Source organism: Dama dama, chromosome 1, assembly GCF_033118175.1.
Source record: "Dama dama isolate Ldn47 chromosome 1, ASM3311817v1, whole genome shotgun sequence".
NCBI lineage: Eukaryota > Metazoa > Chordata > Mammalia > Artiodactyla > Cervidae > Dama > Dama dama.
In genome coordinates, this window is record NC_083681.1 from 39,714,856 (window position 1) to 39,728,701 (window position 13,846).

The 13,846-nt window shown below is 48.4% G+C and overlaps 1 protein-coding gene across 6 annotated transcripts in view; it reads right to left on the reverse strand.

The window, feature by feature from the left end:
* The window catches only part of BMAL1 (basic helix-loop-helix ARNT like 1), a 107,382-nt gene that overhangs the window by 66,488 nt on the left and 27,048 nt on the right, over positions 1–13,846 (reverse strand). For 5 of the 6 annotated variants that reach the window (XM_061147356.1, XM_061147375.1, XM_061147360.1 and 2 more), the window contains exon 2: positions 8,175–8,247. The gene's annotated coding sequence lies outside the window, so the exon portion shown is untranslated. Of the gene's footprint in view, positions 1–8,174; positions 8,248–10,071; positions 10,154–13,846 lie in introns of those variants that run through there. The other variant, XM_061147347.1, reaches the window with a different exon arrangement.

Here is a 13,846-nt window from a genome sequence, read left to right on the forward strand (position 1 = left end):
TTTTTAAATGTTACCCACTAATATAAGGCTTTTAAAACATTGTGAGTGCTTAACAAAATACATCTGCAGGCCAAAAGCAGCCAGTGAGTAGAAAAATTTCAACCTCTGTCTACATGTTTAATTTCTGATCAATTTTATTTTTGGAAGGATGGGTGGAGGCAGTGAAATGGTATGGGATGGAGATAAACACGAGAGGCAAACCTGTTGATGTTAACAAAATATTCCTAACATACTTGAGAAAACAATGGTAGCTATCTACATCTAATGCTGAATAAATTGCTTCCATTTCTTCAGCTATATTAGGTACAAAGCTCAAATAGTGCGTATTTCTCAAGCAATTTCTCAGGAATTTGTCCTAAGCAAACGCCCACAATTTGCTGTCAATGAACTTTACAAAAACTTAACTATACCACTATGTATTAAACGCTTATCATAAAGATTTAAAATAAGATGAGCAACCACAGAATCGCTCCTCTGTGCCAGGTGCTATTCAGACATTTGGCACCTGGCATCACCAATGTAGGTCACACAGCCTCTGGGCAAGATTCCAGTGAAAGCCTGTCTCACAAATCTCCCTCCAAAACAAAAAAACAAAACAACAAAGAACTTAGAGTTGGCATCATAAAGTTGTGCTCAGCCATTTTTTTTCCAAAGTCAAAACAATAAAAGAGATGTTTGTGTTAATAATAACATCCAATAATCATAATAATATGCTAATAATAATATCTGCACACAGTCTGCAATTCACAAAGTGCTTTTCCTACACTACCACCTCATTTACTCCTCACAACCTTTAATGGTGCATTTTAGACTTCGTATGTCGTCCAGAGTTGTTGACAACGCTACTTTTTAAAAACAACGGTAAAATGATAACAGATCTTCAGCATTTTCTACATACCGTGTACCGTGCTCAGCATGTTTTCATCTCACCCTCACAAGAGCCTCACAGAGGTGATTACTATGGTCACTGGCCCATTTTACAGGTGAGAAAACTGAGGTTTAAAGAGCCTGAATGGGTTGTCTTCGGCCCCACCACTAGCAGGCAGAGTCAACACCGTGAAGCATGTCTGCCTCCACACCAGTATGCTGAGCGTCCCAGAGGCCATTTCCCTGTAAGCTGATTTCAGTTTGTTGCCAGCATGTTTGGAAGCCGCAGCCAAGTCCTCAGGTCCCCATCCCCACCCCACCCACGCCCACTTTCCCAACTTGGTCAGAAGCCATTTTTATGTTTCCCACTCAAAACCAGCATGAGACACTTGGAGCTCAGCCAGCCTGCTCCTGGAGAGCCCTGGAGGCCTGGTGAGGTGCCCCGGGAGACCAGCCTTCCCTGCTGCCACCAAAGCAGAGTAGCCTGGTGCCCTGCTAGCCTGCTGGGGTCTAGGTGGGGCTTTCACATCCCTGTCGCCTGAGTGGGGTCTGGGAAGGGGGTCCTGATAGTCATAACAACCCCATGAAACAGTAGCAGGGGTGCCAGAGTGGGGATGGGGGAAAGGGGAGGTGCCTTCGGCTAGAGGGAGGAGGAGCAAATCTATTCAGCTGACAGCTCTGTTGTATCTATTATTCAGAGCCCCACATCAGACCCCTGAGACAGTGAGGCGTGGTCTCTAATGTGCACAAGGATAAATTATACAAGCGAAAGCATCAAGCAAGAAACACACAGATACAGAGTCGGCAGCACAGGCACCCACACACACTTGGAATCACAGAGTAGCTGCTTGCAGGGCAGTGACTCCTGTCCTCTTGCCCCCTCTGGGCCTCCCCAGTCCTGACTGCACAAGATGCTATCTGCCCACAGAGGCCGCACCAGGGATGGTCCCAAGCGGCTGCAGGAGGGCGAAGGGGCAGGCACACAGGTCAGGATGGCCCGTGGCGGTCAGCGCCATCCCAGGTGTGCGCAGGTAGGTCCAGAGGAGCAACGGAAGGGCGAGGGCTCTGTCCTAGGGGAAGAAGGGGGTCCACTTTCTTACACAAGGATGAGGATGGGTTCACAAGGTGGAAGAAAGATGAAGGGACAGATGCTGCCAGGGACAGATGCTTCCTTAGCACCACTGACTAGGACATGGAACTGTGAGGACCCCCAGGGAGTTCATGTTCACAGCCCAGACTCTTGGGATGCAAGGGGCAAGGAGATCGAGCAGGTGAGTGGCTACCTGGGCGGGCAGGCTGTTGGTCAACTCTGTGCTAAGCTCCTGCCTAGAAGTCGGGGCTTAACAGGCTGCCCAGTCAGTGAACAAAACATTTATTCATCTATAACCAAACACATACATGCAAAATGGCCTCTGGGATGAGGGCTGAGGATGAGTAGGAGGATGGGCTGCCGAATGCCTGGAGAAGAACAGGCGGGAGCGAAGACCCAGTCGGGCTCCTGGGGTGCAAATCCTGCTCTCATGCCTCCAACTGATCTGGACCTCTGGTCCTCTGAAAGGTATCTGCGGTAATAACGCTAACCCTGACCTCAGCACACACTACCGAGGCTCTAATACTAAGTGGTTATCCACCCGGCACTTTGACAGTGCCTGCCCTGTGGCGAGCAATCAACGAGCAGCATAAAGGGATCACAGTAATGGTGATGATAAGACCCAGGTTCCTTATCGAGGAGGGCAGGCAAGGTTTCCTAAGAAGAAATGAATCAGCTGATATCAGACAGGTGAAGGGGCATGAACCAGGCAGGGCAGAAGGAAAACGCATTCCATGCTGAGGGAACAGCTTCTGGGAAGTCCCCGAAAGGGAAAGCAGCAGCAGCATCAGTGTTTCCAGGCGGGGAAAGCAGCCCAAGCGCCGGCTGGAGCACTGTAGTCAGCAGGACACCTCTGGGGGGAGGAGGACTGCTTCTTCAAGGAAGCCTTCCTGGATTACTTTAAGCTCCCAAAGAGAAACTGCATTCTCGACATAATTTCCTGGTTCTGTGGCAGAACCTGGGAGTGAAGGAGAGGCAAGAGCATGAAGTTGAAAGCCCCACAGGAGAACATGAGAAGGTAGCAGCTGGCACTGAGGTGTACTGCAGGAGCTCCCAGGGAGGGGAACGCAGACGTGGGCCTGGCATCGCTGGGCTCATAGCTGCTTCCTGTTTGCTGCTACTCAGTATTCACTGGGAAAGGTCCCTGGTGGCTCAGTGGTAAAGAATTCACCTGCAATGCAGGAGATGCAGCAGGAGCCGCGAGTTCAATCCCTGGGTTGGCAAGATCCCCTGGAAAAGGAAATGGCAACCCCCTTCTGTGTTCTTGCCTGGGAAATCCAATGGACAGAGGAGCCTGGTGGGCTACAGTCCACAGGGTCACAAAGAGTTGGACATGGCTAAGTGACTGAGTGTCCACATGTGCACACACATACAGTATTCACTGAGGACTTTACAACATTCCAAATGAAGATAAAGATGCCATTGGGGCCCTCTACAAAGGACCACTGGCCTTCCTCATCCCCCAGCCAGAAAAGCACTCTCCGCTGGACTGCACAAGGGAAAAGCTGTCAGTGGTTAGCAAGAGTCATTACTTTGGCTAATTTAGGAAATTTGGGATCTGTCCAGGAAGCTGGGTGGACCTCATTCTTCAGCATTCCATGATGGACTATTTTTCATTTTGAACTGCTTTCCTAGCCCATCAACAACAGGAGTTAAAAATACAAAAGTCAGGGGCAAAAAATATAGAGAAGTTATGTTCCCAAAGCCTCCACAGGTGGGGAGATGCAGTAGGCAACCACAAACCCCAGCCCACACCAACCTATCCTGCCATCAAAACTGAGAAGCTCAATAACCAATGAAACTCCAATTTCAAATACATTTGATCATGTTATAAATTTGTTGTCTGGCTGCACAGACAGACTCTGGTGTCCTCACTCTTTCAACAAAGACTTCCTGAGCCAAGTGATCTGTGCTGGCACCAAGAACCCAGAGATTGTGTGTGTGTGTGTGTGTGTGTGTGTGTGTGTCTGTGTGTGTGTGTGTGTGTGTGTGTGTGTGTGTGGTCTCCACCCTTAAGGAGCTCAGTTTTCTGAGCCGAACAGATAGTAAATCAACAGTTACATCAATAAGTGCTTTGGGAGACACAGCAATGCAGGGTGTTCCGGGAGCCAGGAGGAAGGTCATGTCCAGGGCATAGAGAAGTGCAGGCTGGGGGGGAAGGTGTCCAGAAGAGCAGAAACCTGAGCCGAGTTACTGAAATGGGGAGCAGGGGAAGGGTCATTCCAGGGAAAGAGCCCAGCTCTGGCCAAGGCACCAAGGGGTGACAGCTGTTGAGAGGCTAGGCTGAGGTTAGAAAACCAGGCTACGGAAAGAGTGAAATGGGGAAGGTGGCTGAAGGCCAGTTATGAAAAGACTGCAGGCCTGCTGAGCCGGCTGGGGTTCTATTCTACAAGCAATGAGGAACCCCTGGAGAGTTTGGGGGGTTTTTTGGCCATACGGTGAGGCATGCGGGATCTTAGTTCCCTAATCAGGGATTTGAACCCTTTGCATTGGAAGCCTGGAGTCTTAACCACGGGACCACCAGGGAGGTCTGGCCCCTAAAGAGAGCTTTCAGCAGAAGAAAGCCTCGATAGATGTGTGAGTTAGAAACTTCATGCTGCGAGGAGATGGGGGTGCAATTAGGAAGACAAAAGCGGTCCCAGGAAGGCCAATGGAGAGGCTATTAAAACAACCCAAAAGAGGAGTCCTAAATGAAGGGGTGGAGAAAGAGAAGGAAGGAGGGAGGGGTGAAGGAGAAGATGGGCTTTTCCAGATGAGATAACGGGTGGAAGATGACCGTGGAGGGAAAGCACAAAGCCAAGGATGACTCCTGCTGCTGACACGCCTGAGGAGGTTTAAGTTCCACCTTAAGGCAGGCACTGTAGGAAGACCGACGCACTGGGTACCAGGCGAGGGCTGACCTGAAGCACCCGCAGGACCATAGCTCGGAGCGGGAGGTGGGCGCGGGGTGGGGGTTGCGAGAGGCTCTGGGCATTTTCCGGCGACTTCAGGATACAGGTGAGCAGTGGATGAGCTCGGCGGGGAGGAATACTGGGGCTGACCCGCGCGGGATCAAGCAAAACCTTATTAAGCTAAAGACTGAGAAAAAAGAACCGGCACAGCAGGCTGCGGAGGCCCGGTCTACAGAACTGCCGAGAACCAGGGGGCGGCAGGGCAGACAGTGAGCAGAGGAGGGGCGCGAGCGGGGAGCACTCAGCTCCGCCAGAGGCAGGAGGCGCCTCTGACACCCAGGGGGCGCTCTGGCGGCGGGGAGCTGTTAGCTGGTATCCGCAACCGCACCAAGCCTAGCAAAGAGAACAGTGTGGACGTATTCGCAGTCATCCCAAAGAGCGTTATTCCCGCTTTCTTCAGAGCCTTATCCTGCCTGTCTGACCTTAGATCTCACCCCCTCTATTCTGTCTGCCCTGCTCATGCATCTGCCTCATGAGGACAGAACTTGTCTGGTGTCTCCTCCATGACCACAGTGCCCGGCCCAGTGCCTGGGACACCGAGGTTAAGCTCCTTGTCCCAGGCTGCCTGGTTCACTAGAAACAACAAAATTCAGTGGGCACATGCTACACACCCGATACCAGGCTGGATGCTGGTGGGGAACAAGACAAAACCGGACCCTGCCCTTGGAACCTGAAGTTGGAGGTGAGCAGAGAGAAACAAGTATTTCAACAAAAAGCAGATTATCACTGCCGCAGAGCTGGGACTGGAATCTGACTGTCACACCTTCTAGTGAGATTTCTTTTCCAAGCCCAAGAGTGCTGCCTTCTCTAAACTAAAGGGACATTTCAGCTTGGGGAAACAGTCAAGTAAGTGTTTGAAGTTTGGCCTTAGTCTCTTCCAGGGGTCCCACACTTCTGCCACCGTTTTAATAGACTCCTAAGAAGTAGGAACACCCATTGTAGGCTCTAAATATATAACCTTAAGAGCTCATGCTGTCTCCAATCCTTCTACATAAGACAGAGGAGCAATTCCGGATTTAGGTGGGAATTAGGTGGAAAACAGAAAGCAGTGCAAACCAGGGGTCAGATACTCTGGGTTCAAATCCCTTCTAACCTCGGGCAGGTTACTCAGTCTCCTGTAATTTGATTTCCTATTGCTGAAGTGGAAACACTAATGCCTCTGTAGTAGGTTGTTGCAAAGATGAAATAAAAATGATACCTACAAAGCACTGAGCACTGTGCCTGGAACTCAGTGAGATTTCATGAAACGGAGGCTGCAAACCAGTTCCACCTGTTGCTTTTATGACTCCATCTCTAACTGATATATTTGTGAAAACCAAGCCAAAAACTACTTAGAATTCAAACCCAAGAACACTCAAAGTGTTCGAAACATAAATTGCTATCTAGTTAAGTGACTTGAGGAATTGTCTCAAATTCCCATACTTGGGCAGACTCTGCAGTAAGGAGTTTCATTTCCATTTCTTGCTCTATCCCATTTTCTCCTCCAATTCAGGCAAATGCAACTATTTCCCCAACAGATCGCATCTTGTCTCATGGCAGGGGTCCAGACACGGACTGGATTCCACTGGTGCAAGTTGTAGCAGAGCTCGGAACGCCACACCTCAAACAAAGCGTAAGAACACAATCGCAAGCCCAAGGTACACACAAACTCCCAAACACACTTGGCTCCAGAGAAGGACAGGAGGACTGGTCACAGCATGCTTTTCTTGCCTCAAAGCTAAAAAGCTTATTTCGGCATTCAGATGCTGAAATCTTTGTATCTCCTTTCTTTTACCACTCAAACTCTCCGTAACTGGTCTCTTTTTACTCATGTCTCTGATTCTTAATCCCTCGTTTATGATGGACCCTGTGCAACCTCGCTGCCTTCCTCCTTCTGCCTCCCCACAGCATGTTCTCAAGGCCAGCTGTGACCACCTTATCACCAATACCGCAGCCTTCCCTCAGGTCCCCTTCTCCCTGGTCTCTGCTGCCCCATCCTCTCTGCTTCCTGAAACTCTCTCCCCCTTTAGCTTTTGGTTCTCTTCCAGCTTCTGTTTTTCCCATCCTAGAGTTATGCACACTCACTAAGGCTCAGCTCTCGGCACATCACGGGGAGCACTTATTAATCCTATGCTTCTGTTCTACATCTCTAGGCCTACCCTTCCCAGCCCAGGTGCTGGCCGCGCATTTCCAATGATCTATTAGACATGTCCTGTGGATGAACCACTGCCACCTCGAATTCAGTATATCTAAAACTGGATGCACCAACTATCCTTCTGCACCCTGAACAGCCACATTTTGGTCAGTGGTTATGAACTATCAAGTTTAAACTTTCACCTTCCTTGGCTCCTGTCTTTAAAGTCTAAGAAGACCACAAACCCTACGTTTCTCCCTTTGCACTATCTCTTCTTCTGGTCCTTTGCTCTATCTTAACCACCATCAGCCACATGACTTCACGCCTGGACTGCTGCTGCTGCCTTGGAACAGAGCCTATGCTTCTTGTCCAGAATGCCCCTAACATGTTACTTCGGCCATTTTACTTCTTTGCTCCAAATAACTCCAAGGGCTTCCTACTGTCTCCAAGTGTCTCAGCCTAGCACTCAGGGTCTAGAAGAGGGGTGGGCAAACTATAGCCCACAGGCCAAATTCGGTCCACTATCTGTTTTTGTAAATAAAGTATAATTGGAACACAGCCACACCATCACAGACATATTATCTATGGCTGCTTTCCCGCTACAATGGCAGAGTTGAAGAGCCATGATAGAGACCATATGGCCTAGGAAGCCGAAAATATTTACCATCTGATCCTTTACAGAAAAAGTTTGCTGACCCTGGTTTACAGTAATCAGCCACCAGCAGCAGATCCTGCCAAACTTCTTACTCACCACTCCTTTGGATGAAATTTTTGTTCTCATGGGTCTTTTGCTGAGTCCACTTTCTTTCCATCTTATACCCACCTTCTCAAGCCAGAAAAGCATATTTCATCCCCCAACTGGACTTGTCCATCCTTCAGAACACAGTCAAGCTCTGCCTCTCTGTGAGGCCAGCTGTATCCATCTCCTGCACCTGGGATACTTCCCCTCTGGCCTCTCTCTCTGTATCTACCACAGAAACATAAATTGAGATCCCCTTCTCCTGCAGATCTTTTCCACCTATGCTGTAGGCTTCTCCAGAGTACAGGTGCAGTACCCTTCACAGAGCAGTACCAGTGATAACGACCTTGCCCTTCATTCCAAATACCAATCCTTGATAGCATAATTCGGTAAGAAGGCATCAAACAAACTTACCAATGAAGGCCTAGCATTCCACATTTGAAAAGTTAAGCTTGGGTCCAAAAACATGCACGTTAGACAGCACCACCTAAAAGCCAATGAAATAAGAGTTTAGCTTTAGAAGAGAACATTTCTACATTTTCTTTAAATTTACAACTCCCAGTGAGTTTTGATTCACTGTCCTCCCAGGCTGTCCATCTCTGCCTAGAAAATACTGCTCATCCTTCAAATCCACTGGACAGTCTCTTCCTGGAAGCCACCCCAATGTCCCAGACAGGCCAGGCACCCCTCCTCTCAGCTCCTGTGGAACTCTGGTGAGACAATTTATGGTAACACGGGGTACAATGTAGCACAACTTCTTATTTGTGAATAGGGGTCCTTAGACTGTACTCTTGTGAAGAGGAGAGATCTGATAAATTCACCCCATTCCTTATCCCCACTGCCTAGAATACTATGGCCATTTAGATAGTTCTCAATAAATATTTGTAAAATGGGTGGAAAAGTTAACCCACTCAATCCATGAAGACATGCCAGGCATCTAAAATTCTGCTGGACCACAACTGTCATCCTAGAAATGCATGCTTCAATCCCACTGCTTTTAATAGGCAATGATTTAACAGGAAGGATTAATGAGATTAATCTAAATGCACACCTTTGGAATGCCACTTCCCTGAGCAGAAACCTTTAGAGGCTCCCAGAACCTAAGAAGGCAAGCCCGACTCCACAGGCAGGCTGCCAGGCCTACAACAGCTGGCCCAGCCTGAGTCTGCAGCCTCAGCTCATGTGGTCTCCCCCAGTGGACCCCTCACTCCAGACAGAAAGGACTGGTGGCCAGTCCCTTCTCTCAGCATTCTTCCTCCCCTTCTTGCCACATTATCTCCTTCTATACTACAGTGACCTCCATTTCAACATTTTGTTCCAGACCAAGGTCATGGTGGGGCCCAAGAAGGTTTTTTTTTCCCTCCTTTAGAAGTGTGTGTGTGTGTGTGTGTGTGTGTGTGTGTGTGTGGTGGTGGTGGTAGTAAAAAACACATAACAAAATTTACAAGCTTAACCATTATTAAGTGTGCAGCTCAGTGGCATTACATACATCACACTGTTGTGCAAACACTACCATCCACCTCCAGACTCTTTTTTATTGTCCACGAAACTGAAATAACAGCTCTACTTTCTCCTGTCCATGGCACCCAAAACATTTCTGTGGAATGAATGAATGAAGACATGAATAAATCTGACCTCAGTCCTCCCGACAAAAGCCAGAAGTACTGTCTCTTTCTGCTGGACTTCCATGGTACTATCTTCACATCTTTCTTAGACCTATTTCCACCAGTCTTAAATGACCCTTTTTGCATACTTGTATTCTCCTTCAAGGCGGGAACTACTACTTATTGGAAAGGCTGAGCTTGGGTGCAAAAGCGTGCATTTAGCTTCTCCTCCATGTCATTAGATCTGACGGGCAAGTCTGTGTCTTCCCCATATAGCTCTTGCCGTCAGTGAATCACCCCCTCTTGTTGACATCTCTCTTCACTTGGCTTCCAGGCTAGCGTTCTAGGCTTTCCACCCACCTCACTCACTGGTTGTTCGTTCCCTTTGCTGGTTCTTCCTCGTCTCCCCACATCTTAATGTCAGAAAGCCCCAGGGCTCGAATCATAGTTCTCCTTTCTGTATTCCTTCAATCGGCCCCTGGGTGATCTCACCTAGCCTCTTATCACCTATACATGAAGGATGCCCAGATGTCTCTCCAAGCACAGGTCTCTTGTTTGGACTCCTGGCTAGTATATTTTACTGCCTGCTTTAGGGAAGATGTCAAGTGGAGAGGAGGTCTCTGTGAGATGTGTTTGATGTATCAAACTTGACACATCTCACATAGACCCCTGACCTTCCCCCAGACCTGCTCTTCCCAGAATCTTACCAATCTCAGTTTAAGGGCATGGTCTCCTGGTCTTCTAGTTGCCCGGGTCAAAGGTTTGGAGTCGCTCTCATCTCCTCTCTCTCTCCAATCCTCACCAAAACTGGTTTTTACCTTCAAAATAATGGGCTGGTCAAAAACTTCATTTGGGTTTTTCCATAACATCTCAGGAAAAACCCAAATGAACTATTTTGCCAACTCAGTGTATTCAGAATGCGACCATTCCTCACCTCCTCCACCTTCACCACCCTAGGTTATTGCCAGAGCCTCTAACTGGTGTCCCTGCTCCCTCTGCTTCTGTGTTTGGTGTCACTGCCAACTCCACCCATAGCCTAGTCTCAATACAGGAGAGAGTCTGTTATGACAGAAGTCAGATTATGTCACTTCGTCGGTTAAAATTCTTACAAGCTTTCCCCGCAAGGACAATGCCCAAGGGATAAGTGTTTCCAAAGTAGACTGGCGGGCCCCGGGGTAGGCTGATGGGCGAGGCAGGATCTTCTGGCCAGTGTCCCCCTCCCAACCATCTATTTCGTGACTGGCAGTCCTGATATATCTCCTATTATCTGACTCCTTAAATAAAAGATACTTCTTAAAAGGAGAAAAATATAATTAATCAACTTACTTTTCCAGTTAGGATACCACAAGAAGCCATTAACATTCACATTTCTTAAGAATTCATAAGAAAGACATGTTGAGTCTGCCACCAATTCATAACTCATTTCCAAAGAAGAGTTAGCCTTCTGGAGAAGAGCTATTGCCCGCTTGGTGCTGGGGGTGAGTCCTCCTGAAGCCCCCTTCACTCACCATGTCCTGTCTGTCTAACTGTCTCCTCCAGATTCTCTCTCTCTCTCCTTGACCTGCCTGATGCTGTGGCTGGAGGTGAAGTCCAAATGAAATAAGAATTGAAGGACTTAAAGTAGCTCAGGTCTTATCCATTCTCCTCAGAACAACAGCAGCAGCCTTTCAACCAGTCTCCCCAGGTCTACACTGATGGTTTAGCCGCTAAGTCAGGTCCAGCTCTTTTGCGACCCCACTGACTGATTTTCAGCCACAACCTCATATAGTGATAATTTTAAGAAAACCTATATTTGACCAAGTCCCCTGCTTTATAACTTTCCAAAGAGCTCCTGGGCTTTCCAGGTAGCACTAGTGGTAAAGCCGGAGACATAGGAGCCACAGTTTCGATCCCTGGATTGGAAAGAATCCCTGGAGGAGGAAACAGCAACCCACTCCAGTATTCTTGCCAGAAGAATCTCATGGACAGAGGAGTTTCAGTCCATGGGGTCGCCAAGAGTAGGACATGACTGAGCATCTAAGCACACACACAGAGTTCCTACATTGCCATATGATAAATTCTTCAAAACATATTACAATAAACCATAGTAAATATTCTTTTTATCTTCCCTAGATACTTTTATTCTGCTTTCTTCTTAAAAAGTTCTTGCTTGACCCAACAGGGGGGTGGGGGTGGGGTGGGGTATTCCATCCAGCTCAGATTAGAGCAATCTTCACTCCCACAACAGCCAATAGAGATGTAGTGCTCCCAAAGGCCAAGCACATCACCCAAGCTGGACCATCCAGAGCCGTTCTCTAGAACTGATATATGGATGCAGAGAAAGGAGTTCTCCCTTCTCTGGAATTGCAACACTGGGCTATCAGCAGTGGTGCCTCCCCAGGGAGAGAGGCCTGTCTGCAGTAGGAAAGACTGATGCTAACGCACAATGAATGGGAGGCGCCAGATGGACGACCAACAGTGTCAACTCCTATTCCGGAACCTCCTGCTTTTGTGAACTCCTACAGCATCCAGCATCCTTCCCGGTTATGGAACCAGTAACTACCCACTCCTGCCTCTACGAGCTGGAGTCCCAGCAGGCCCACTGTGACGCTTTCTCTATCTGCGCCTTTCTCCACATTGGTTCCTCTGCCCGGAACGTGAGTGCCCTGGGTTTTTACACAGCAACCAGGCTTCCTCTGTGAGGTCAGCCCTGAAGGCAAGCACAGCCAGTCCAGTCTTACTGACGTGCTCTAAAAGGCCTAGAATATACCCACTGGGTTACACCCACACCCCTCCCCTGCCTTCCCAATCTCTGAGCTCGCTGCCCAAGCTAGAAACCTCAGACCCACCTGGTCGTCTCAGACTTCCTCAAGGCCCACGTGGGTTCCCCATGTCTTCTTTCTGCCCCGTGTCTGCTGTCACAGTCCAGAACCTCATCCTCTCCTCCCTGAGCTGAGGTACCAGCCTCCGGGTCTCTCTGCCCCTCCCCTTTCCCATCCCTCCACACTGAGGCAGAGATGAACTTCCAAGAGCCCTTCTACCACCTACAGAGTCAAGACCCTGGTGTGAAGGCCCTTCACGTATGGGCTTCCACCCAATCGTCTAGTTTCTCCAACCACTTCCACTTCCAGGAGGATGCAGAAGACACACTTTCCCCATTCCACCTTCTGTTTACAATGAAAACTCCTACACGGGACACACAAAACAAATGCGAGAAGATTCTGAAGGCAGAGTGAAGAAGGCAGCCCAGTGAGGGGCCTCAGGCCCCAAGGAAGGACAATGTGGTGAGCGGCCCACAGTTGCTTTTGGTCCCACTTGGAATGGAAGAACCTGGAGATGCCAACAAGCACAGACCAAAAAGGCTCCAACAAAAGCTTGCTGCCTGCAGCAAGATGGACAACTTTTAGATAATAACTGCTCTATATCAGCCAACACCACAGAATAACCCATGGTCCCACCCATACCCATACAACGAAGGGCATGACATCTGTAAAAAACATCTACAGCTAACCATGTGCTTACTGGTGAAAGAACGAAGAAGGGCTGCCCCCAAGATCAGGAATAGATGATGCTGTCCATTCTTAGCACTCTTCACTCAACCAAGTGCTCCAAGTCCCAGCCAGCACCAGAGGCCACAAAAGGAAATAAAACAAACAGACCGGAAAGGCAGAAATAAAACCATCATCTCTATTTGTAGATGATATGACTGTCCAGATAGAAAATCTTGATGAATATAACCAAAAAAGAAAAAAAAAATGCCTCCAACCAATGAGTGAGTTTAGCAAGGATGAAGGATCCAAAATAAAAACAAAAACTCAATTGTTTTCCTGTATACTAGCAATGGACATGTGGACACTGAAATTAAAAATCTAGTATCATTTACAATCACTAAAAAAAAAAAGGAAGGAAGAAAGAAATACTTGGGTGTAAATATAATTTCTTGCAGCAAATCATTCTAGTCTACTCTGCCAGGAGGGCAGGAACAGTGTATATTTGTTTCCCTCTCCAATGAAACCAAAATACTGAGCCAGTGCCCAGCACCTAGAAGACAGGCAATATTTGTTGCCATAGCTCATACTCTGCCCTGTTTAAGATAGACTTTCTTTCCCTTTATGCTCCTAGTGGGAGCATCGTCCACTAAAAAATTCCCTCTCTCATTTCTGCCTTGCTAGGTCATGATTGCCAAGGAAGAACCAGGGAAGCTGTTTCTGCTCCCACTCCAAAACACACTTATGTTCTTACATTACACACAGCATGAACTGGAAATGGCCTCTCCAGGCTCCTCTCTCTCACCCAGAGGGAAACTGGGTGCCTTCCACATCAGCCCGAGGGTGGGGCCCTGAGGCTTAGCCCGAAGACCCCCGGCAATGACATGAGGCTCCCAGCAGTGCTATCCCCTCCAGACTCTGTGCTGAGAGGAGCCACAGACGCCCCTCCAGTCCCACTGCCTAAAAGCTCATTGTGAAAAAGAACTGCCTATCTGTGCGGAAGGAAGTACTGTGG